Genomic DNA, 8,611 nt, shown 5'->3' with positions numbered 1-8,611 from the left:
AAAAGATTATAATGTTCAAAATTATTTGTTATACATTTGTTTAATTTTTTTCCCTCTTTTAACTACTGTGCTCTAGAGGGAAGAGAAAAGACCAGAAAATGGCCAAAATTATTGGGGCAGCTATTGCTGCCAGTTTAGGGCCTGTGTCAGGAAAAGGAAGTCTTACTCATAAACAGTGCCACCCACAGGTAATAAAGGTCAGAATTGCCTCCACTGTGGAAAGCTGGGCCACTTCTATAGACAGTGTGACAGACGAAAGCCACAGATTGGCAAGGGAATAGAGAAGACACTCCCACTCACTTGCTTTAAGTATGGATCTGAAGGACACTTGGCCAAGGTCCTCATTGCTGATAGGACTGACAGGCCCCAGCTCCCAGCTGGAAACAAAGGAGGATGCTTGCTTCAACGATTTAGATCCTCCCAGAAGAGCTGTGGGTGAGCGTTAACATTACTGGTAAGTATATTCATTTTCTCCTGGACACAGAGGCTACTATTTGGTCCTATAAGCCTTCTGAGGTCCCAACTCTTCTCACTATTTCTTAGTTATTGGAATTGACAGAAAACCTCATAAGCAGTTCCTTAATTCACCTCTGCCTTGCATGCGGACTTCCGAGCTGTAAAACAACCCAGTGGTAGATGGAATTTGCTCCAGGACTTAAGAACAATAAATGACATAGTTGAGTCTCTACATCTTTTGGTTCCTAACCTTTATACTATAATAGACAAAGTGCTAGTCAATAGGCCTTTTATTGTAAGAACCACCTTCCTTCTGTAACTTGATTTGTACCACTATTAGATGCTGTACTTGGAATATTATTGCTTTTTAATTTTTGACTCATGTACTTTTAACTTGTTAGTTAAATTTGTGCCTTCTAGGCTTCAACACTTCCATGATACATCTTCAAGGATATGAACATGTACGGCTAAGCACAATGGATAACAGTGCATCTAAATTCCAAAATCAATCTCCATTATAGTCAATGTGTTTCCTATTGTCAAAGGGGCCTTTTAGAGTAGTGAGAGAAGATCTTCACCCTGAAACCTACAGCGTCCCTTTTCAGCAAGAAGTAGCTAAGAGAATATGCTGCCCCCTTTTCCTTATGAATCAGGGTGAAGTCTCTCTCAGGGAGGAGTGATAGGGAATGGTAAAGGACAGACTGACAAAGGAGATTAATCAGAACTGGCTTTGACAAGCACTGTGGCAATTGGACAATTAAAACAGACTTTCAAGGTGGGGGGAAGAACGAACTGGGGAGGAGGGAAGAGAAAATAGTGCAACAATGAATGAATGAAAACCCAAAATATCTGTAAATGTTCATTAAAATTAATAAAATTTAATTAAAAAAAGAGGTGCAGTTAAAAAATCAAAAGAGAAGTACATGTACTGCATTTCTAAAGCTGAAAGAACTGAAGAGAAAATTCAAGCCTCAAGTTGCAATACTGTAGGATTCCATGGGCAAAATCTTGAATGATGCAGGAAACATCAAAAGATAGAAGGAAGTACATAGAGTCACTGTAAAAAAAAAACAAAACAAAAACAGATCGACATGGAATTACTTCAGGAAATAGCATATGATCAAAGGCCAATAGAACTGAATGGAGAAATCTGAGCTGCACTGAAAGTATTAGCAAACAAGTAAGGCCCCAGCAATCGGTAGAATTCTACCAAATGAGGTGTCTCGGGAAACAGACTGCAACCCTTGACATGCTTAACAGTCTCTGTAAATAAATATGGAAGTCAAATATGGAATATTTGTTCCTTTAAAATTTGGGAAGATGGCGGGCTGCCCTCGGCCCCCGGCTCGGGACGAGCCGTCGCAGCCCTCAGGGTGAGCTCCTCAGTCCCCAGATTGTGCCATCTGACCCCTGGGTGGGGAAGGAAAAAGAAAAAAGAATGCCTAGGGTATCAAGAGAATGTTATCTAGGCCACCTTCTGCCGCCCTCTCCCCAGTAAACCTGAAAGCAACACCCTCAAAGCCCTTCTATCTGTAACTCACAAGTTTGTTCTCTCTAGGTTTGCTCCCTTTCCTATAGGTAACCTTAACTCTGAGTTTTACTCCAGAATTGACCCTGAACCCAGTGCCCGTGACAAAAAGGAAATACAAGTGGCAGCTAAGGAAGCAGAGGATGGAGCCTCTGGGTTCAACCAGCCATCCACTGGACCCACCTGGGAAAACACTTTGCAGTCCAGAGGGGAGCAAATGACAGGAAAATATCTTCTAACAGAACAAGAAAGCAAGCGGCTTTAACCCAAGACCATCAGTACGGTGGTAAAGCGAACTACCTTCCCCCCTTTACATCTATGCCCCTGTTCAGCATGAAGAAGCCAGAGAGTCGGCATCCAGTTCTCAAATCAATAAGACAGTTTAATTACCATTGGGGAAAAAAATTGGGAAGATGAATGGAGAAGCTAGATTCTACCAAGGTACGTTTTCTGTTTTGGTTGAGGCTTTGGTGTGGTCTGTTGTTTGCAATTCGGTGTGAGTTGATTGAATTTGGCCTGTATTTTAAAAAGGCATTTGGACCCTGAATTTGGCCTGTATTTAAAAAAGGCATTTGGGCCCTCAAGCCTGTGGCCCTCAGGCCTGGTTTTAATTGTTTTCAAACATTCTTCTAAGTAGTATAGTACTGGTCTATTAATTTGTTATACAGAGATAACTCATGGTTGCTTTGATGGTAAATACTATATGATACTGATGTGGCAAAAATGATAATTGTTGCCACGATGGACAGTTTTTGATGGAGCTTTAAATTAAAATAAGCTTGGAAGCAGGAATGACATCCACTTCCAAAATAGCTTGCCTCCAGAAATTCTTTGAACTTAGAGAAATGAAAGTTATGTGTGTTCAGGACTTTCATTAATAGGGTCACCATGAGTTGTCTATGACTTGACAGCACTTAACAACATTCCAAAAAATGGTGATTCAACAGAATTTGAAAATTATCAAATAATGTAATTCATATCACATGCAAAGAGAATATTGTCGAAGATTATCTAAAAGTGGCTGAAATAGTACATCAACAGAGTACAACTAGAAGTTCAAGCTGAATTTAGAAGAGGCCAAAGCACACCATTCTCATATCAGGTGCATTTTGACTGAAAGCAGAAAATAACAGAAAGATGTTAGCTTGTGTTTCATTGCCCATGAAAGGGCATTTGACTGTATCAGTCATAACAAATTATGGCTAACATTGAGAAAGATGGGGACTCTCGGGAATTTAATTGTGCTTATGTGAAACCTATAAAGAAGCTATTGTCAGTGTTATAATCCCATCAACAATGTATAAAAGTTCCTATCTCACTACATCCTCTTCAACATTTATTATGTGATGTCCTGTTAAACTTTGCCACTGCTACTGAGGTGAGATGGTATCTTATTGTAGTTCCAGTTTGGTGTTTCCTAAAATGTTGAATCTTGACATTTCATATGATCCAGCTATTCTACTGCTTGGAATACACTCTGAGAAAATGAGAACTGAGGCAGAGACTTGAATATCAATGTTTATAGCAGCATTATTCACCATAACAAGAACATGGAAACAGTCCAAATGCCCAACAACAATGGAATGGCCTGAGAAATTATGGTACATTCACACACAAGAACAATGATTTTGTAAATTACTACCTAAAATGGGAGGGACAGGAGAGCATTATGCTAAGTGAACTAACTCAGTCTCATAAATACAAATACTCTATAAGACCATTATTGTAGCATGAGTATGAGGATACAAGGAGGGGAGGGGAGGACTTAATCATAGGGTCACACAATTTGATGGGTGGAGGGAAGCCTGGGTAAAGTAAAGTGGAAAGATCTGGTGTGAAAAACTAATACATATGTACTTTGTAAGTAAACCAATATAAAAAAGATCATCATCATCATCATCACTGGTCTGTGCATTTCTGTACAGAGGTAACTTGTAGTTGCTGTGATGTTAAACACAGTGACACTGATGTGCCAAATGTGATAATGGTTACCCATGGTGGACAGTGTTTGGTGGAGCTACCTGAATAAAGCAATCTTGGAAGCAGGAGTGGCATCCACTACCTAAAGGGCTTGCCTCCAGAAACTCTACGAACAGTGCTCAGGTTTTATGTTCATAGGGTTGCTATGAGTCACCTACAATTCGACGACAATACTAACAACAACAACAACAACAATAATAAAGAAGTTATTGACCAGAACTGTGCCACCCTGGGGCACACCAGAGTGGACCCATGGACTTAGTGGCTCCCCGGGAATCTCCAGGAGGCCCCAGCACAGTTATTGGTCAGAATGTGTGCTCTGCAGCATCCAACTTCTCCTGAATCCCACTGATTTTAGCTGATGGGTAGATCTGAAAGTTAAATGATATAACTGATACTAACACTCCAAAGCCAAGAAAGCAACAGAGATGGGTCCCACTGGCAATCAGCCTCTTGGTACTCATCCTTCTACTCACCATCATAGCCATGACCATGATAGCACTATACACGACCTATGATGATGACATTTGCAAGTCATCAGGCTGAGTAAAGTCAGCTGCTCAGTTGATCGAGAATATGGACACCAGTGTGGAACCCTGCACAGACTTCTTCAGATATGCCTGTGGAGGCTGGATAAAATGCAGCATCATTCCTGAGACCAGCTCCTGTTATAGTAACTTTGACATTTGACATATTAACTAGAAGTCATATGAACTAGAAGTCGTTTTGAAAGATATCCTTGAGGAATCGAAATCTGAAGACATAGTACCAATGCAGAAGGCAAAAATACAGTGCAGGTCCTGTACGGATGAAACTGCTTTTGATAGCCAAAAAAGAAATCCTTTATTCAGCCTTTTACCAGATAAATATGACTGGCAAGTAGCAACAGACAACTAGGAACAAACATACAGTATTTCCTGGACACCAGAGAAATTAATTGCATGATTAAATTATAGATATGGAAAAAGACTTTATTAATTTTTTGTTCACACCTATGATAAGGACTCTTTGAACCATATAATTCATCTTGACCAACCTTGACTTGGCCTCCCTTCCAGAGACTCCTATGAATGCACTAGTATATAAAATGAAACTTTGTACAGCATCTGTGTGCTTTATGGTTGCTGTGGTGACACTGATTTGTCAAGAAAGAAAACTGCCATCAATAATGACCAGATTGTTTTGGAAATGAATAAAATTATGAACCTGGGAAAGGAATTTTCATTAGAGACTGATGGGAGGCTATTCAGTTGGTCAAATTTCACAAATGAAATAATGTCAATGGTGAATATTAATATCCAAATGAGTAAAATATGATTGTTTATCATCCAGAATATTTATCCAAACTTAAACCAATTCTTACGAAATATTCTGGAAGATATCTCCAAAATTTAATATCCTAAAGATTCATAATGGATCTTGTAGACATCCTCAACTGAAACTACAAGGAGTCCATAAATGCCTTTTGCAAGGCAATTTTTGGTGCAACATCTGAAACTGCAACCTGGAGACGCTGTACAATTAATTTAATGTTGTTGTGGATCATTACTCACAGAGACCCGATGAACAAAATATATGAACCCTGTTCTAACCTGCATCATCCTCACACTTCCTGACACACGAGAGCCCATTGTAGTGGTCACCATATCAGTCCACCTGGTTAAGGGTCTTCCTCTCCTTCAACGACCCTCCACCCTTCTCAACATCATGTCCTTCACCAAGGAACAGTCCCTCCTAGCAACATGTCCAAAGCCTCATCATTCTTGCATCCAAAGAGAATTCTGACTGCACAGTTTCCAAGATATATCTGTTTGTTCTCTTGACCATACATGGGATGTTCAGTGCTCTTCTCCAACACCACAGCTCAAAAGTATCAATTATTTTTCTTTCATCCTTATTAATTGTCCAGGTCTTGGATGCATAGCTAGTCATCAGAAAGACTGGGATTGAATCAGATGCACTTCAGTCCTCAAACTGACATCACTACTGCTCAATACTTTGGAAAGGCCTCTAATTTCAGTGTGTCTCCTTATTTCCTGACTGGTTGTACCAAGGATGTTAATTGTGGATCCAAACAATATGAAGTTATTGACAGTTTCCATCTCCTCTCCATCCATCATGACACTGCCTATCAGTCGAGTGGTAAGAATCTTGGTTTTCCTGATGTTGGGATGTAATCCATACTGAAGGTTACCCTCCTTTATCTTCTGCAACAAGTGCTTCAAGCCTTCCTCATGTTCAGCAAACCAGGTTGTTTCATTTGCATAATGCAAGTTATTAATCCAATCCTGATGCCACATTCCTCCTCATAGAGTCCAGCTTTTCAGATAATTTGCTCAGCATACAGATTGAATAGGTATGGAGAGAGAATGCAACCTTGACACACTTCCTTTCTTATTCCAAACCATACAGAGCTCGCCTACTCTGTTCACACAACAGCCTCCAATCCAGGTATAGGATCCACATGATCACAATCAAGCACTCTGGGACTCCCATTCTTCTCAATATTAACCACAACTTGTCATGATCCACACAGTCAAACACTTTTCCATAGTCAATAAAGCACAAATAGACATTCTTCTTGTATTCCTTACTTTCAGCCAGGATCTATCTGACAATAGGAATATGGAAAATATTGTGAGAACTTTATGTGGAAACTGCCTTTGCTGGGGAGAACACCTAGTTGAGTATTTGATTACACAGATCTGGGAAGTTTTCAATTACAATTTAGATAATGTCACTTGGATGGATGCTGAAACAAGAAAGCAAGCTGGGGGAAAAAGACCTTAGCAATTAAAGAATCAGCTATCCTGATTACCTTAGTTCAGGACAAGAAACTGAATAAAGAGTATCTTGAGCTGAACAACAAGGAAGATGAATACTTTGAGAACATAATGCAAAATTTGATGTTCAGTCATAGTAAACAACTAAAGAAGCTCTGGGAAAAGGTGGACAAGGAAGAGTGGATAAGCAGAGCAGCCATAATCAATACATTTTATTCCTCAGGCAGAAACCAGATGGTTTTTCCAGGTGGCATTCTGCAGCCTCCATTCTTCAGTGCCCAGCAGTCTAACTCATTGCTCTATGGGGGGTATCAGGATGGTCATAGGACATAAAATCACTCATGGTTTTTATGACAATGGCAGAAATTTTAATAAAGATTGAGATCTGGCTGACTGGGGGAGTCAACAATCTGCAAGCAATTTTAAAGAGCAGTTCAAGTGGATGGCATAGTAGTATGGAAACTATGTGGGACCTTGTCAGTGGGCAGCAACTTAATGACATTAACACACTGGGGAAAATATTGCTGATAATGGAGGTATCAGACAAGTATTCAGAGCATATGAAAAACATGTTAAAAGAAATAGTAAAGAAAAGTTACTTCATGGACTTAACCTTAGCCATATACAACTATTTTTCTCAAACTTTACCCAGGTTTGGTGTGTCACCTACAGGACAGAGCATGTCATCAACTCCATTGAAGCAGATGTGCACAGTTAAGGCAATTTCAAGATTATTGGGATGTTGCAGAATTCTCAGTTTTTGGAATCCTTGAAATGCCACAAGAATTCATTCATGAATTGAAACAAATGTCTGGTTTAGTGATCTTCAAGAGAAGCCATTGAACACTTGACTAGACTTATCAGCACCACAAAAATGAGAAGTTCTCCATCAAAAACAATGAACCATGGCGATCATTGTAATTCCTTGGGGTGGTTAACAGAGATGTGAGAACCTCACAATGCTAACTGCCTTGGAATCATAATGTAAGCAAATTTAAAGTGGTGGTGTTGTTTAAAAAAAGTTAATGTCCAAATAAAGGAACACAGCATGGTTTAATTTTTTTTAAAGGTATAAAGGTGTGCATCAGAGTTATATAGTTTCTTGATAGTTAATCAATCAGTATGCTGAGAAAATAATTTCAAGAGCTGTTGTTTTGTGCCATCAAGTCACTTGCAACTCATAGCAACCTGATGCACAACTGCCCTAAACCCTGCTCTATCCTGTCCCAATCCCACTGCTTCTTACACATCCATCCCGATTACCCGTCACTAAATCAATCCACCTCATAGAGGGTCTTCCCCTCCTGCACCATTCCTCCACCCTCCCAAGCATGATGTCCCTCTCCAAGGACCTGTCCTTCCTTACAACATGTCCAAAGTACATCAGACGAAGCCCCAGAATCCTTGACTCCAAGGAGCAGCCCGTTTTAACCCTCTCCAGGATAAATCTGTTGGGTTTTTTCTTGGTAGTCCATGGTACATTCAGTACTCTTCTCCAGCACCACAGCTCAAAGGCATGGATTCTCCTTCTATCCTCCCTAGTCATTGTCCAACTCTCTGATGCATAACAAGTGATTGCAAAGACCATAGCCTGTATCAGATGAATTTTAGTCTCCAGAGAGACACCATTGCTCTTTAGTACCCTGGGGAGGTCCCTAACAGTAGACATTCCATTGCAATATGTATTTTTATTTCCTGGCTACTGGTGCCAAGAGTGTTGACCGTGGAGCCAAGCAGACTAAAGTTGCTAACAATCTCAATCTCTTCACCATCCATCCTGATGCTGTCAATTGGTCCAGTGGTGAGCATCTTTGTCTTCTTGACATTGAGCCTCAATCCAAATTGAAGGCTGCAGTCCTTGACC

At 40.1% G+C, this 8,611-nt stretch overlaps 1 pseudogene; it reads left to right on the top strand.

Annotated features, from left to right (window-relative positions):
- Window positions 1-4,325: 4,325 nt before the first annotated feature.
- Window positions 4,326-7,549, top strand: LOC102859143 (annotated as a pseudogene).
- Window positions 7,550-8,611: the final 1,062 nt, after the last annotated feature.

The sequence above is a fragment of the Elephantulus edwardii genome, unplaced genomic scaffold, assembly GCF_000299155.1.
Source record: "Elephantulus edwardii isolate Elephantulus edwardi_28Jun2011 unplaced genomic scaffold, EleEdw1.0 scaffold00298, whole genome shotgun sequence".
In the NCBI taxonomy this organism is placed as follows: domain Eukaryota; kingdom Metazoa; phylum Chordata; class Mammalia; order Macroscelidea; family Macroscelididae; genus Elephantulus; species Elephantulus edwardii.
Note: the sequence above shows the minus strand (reverse complement) of the source record. Positions and strands in the feature narration are given on the sequence as shown.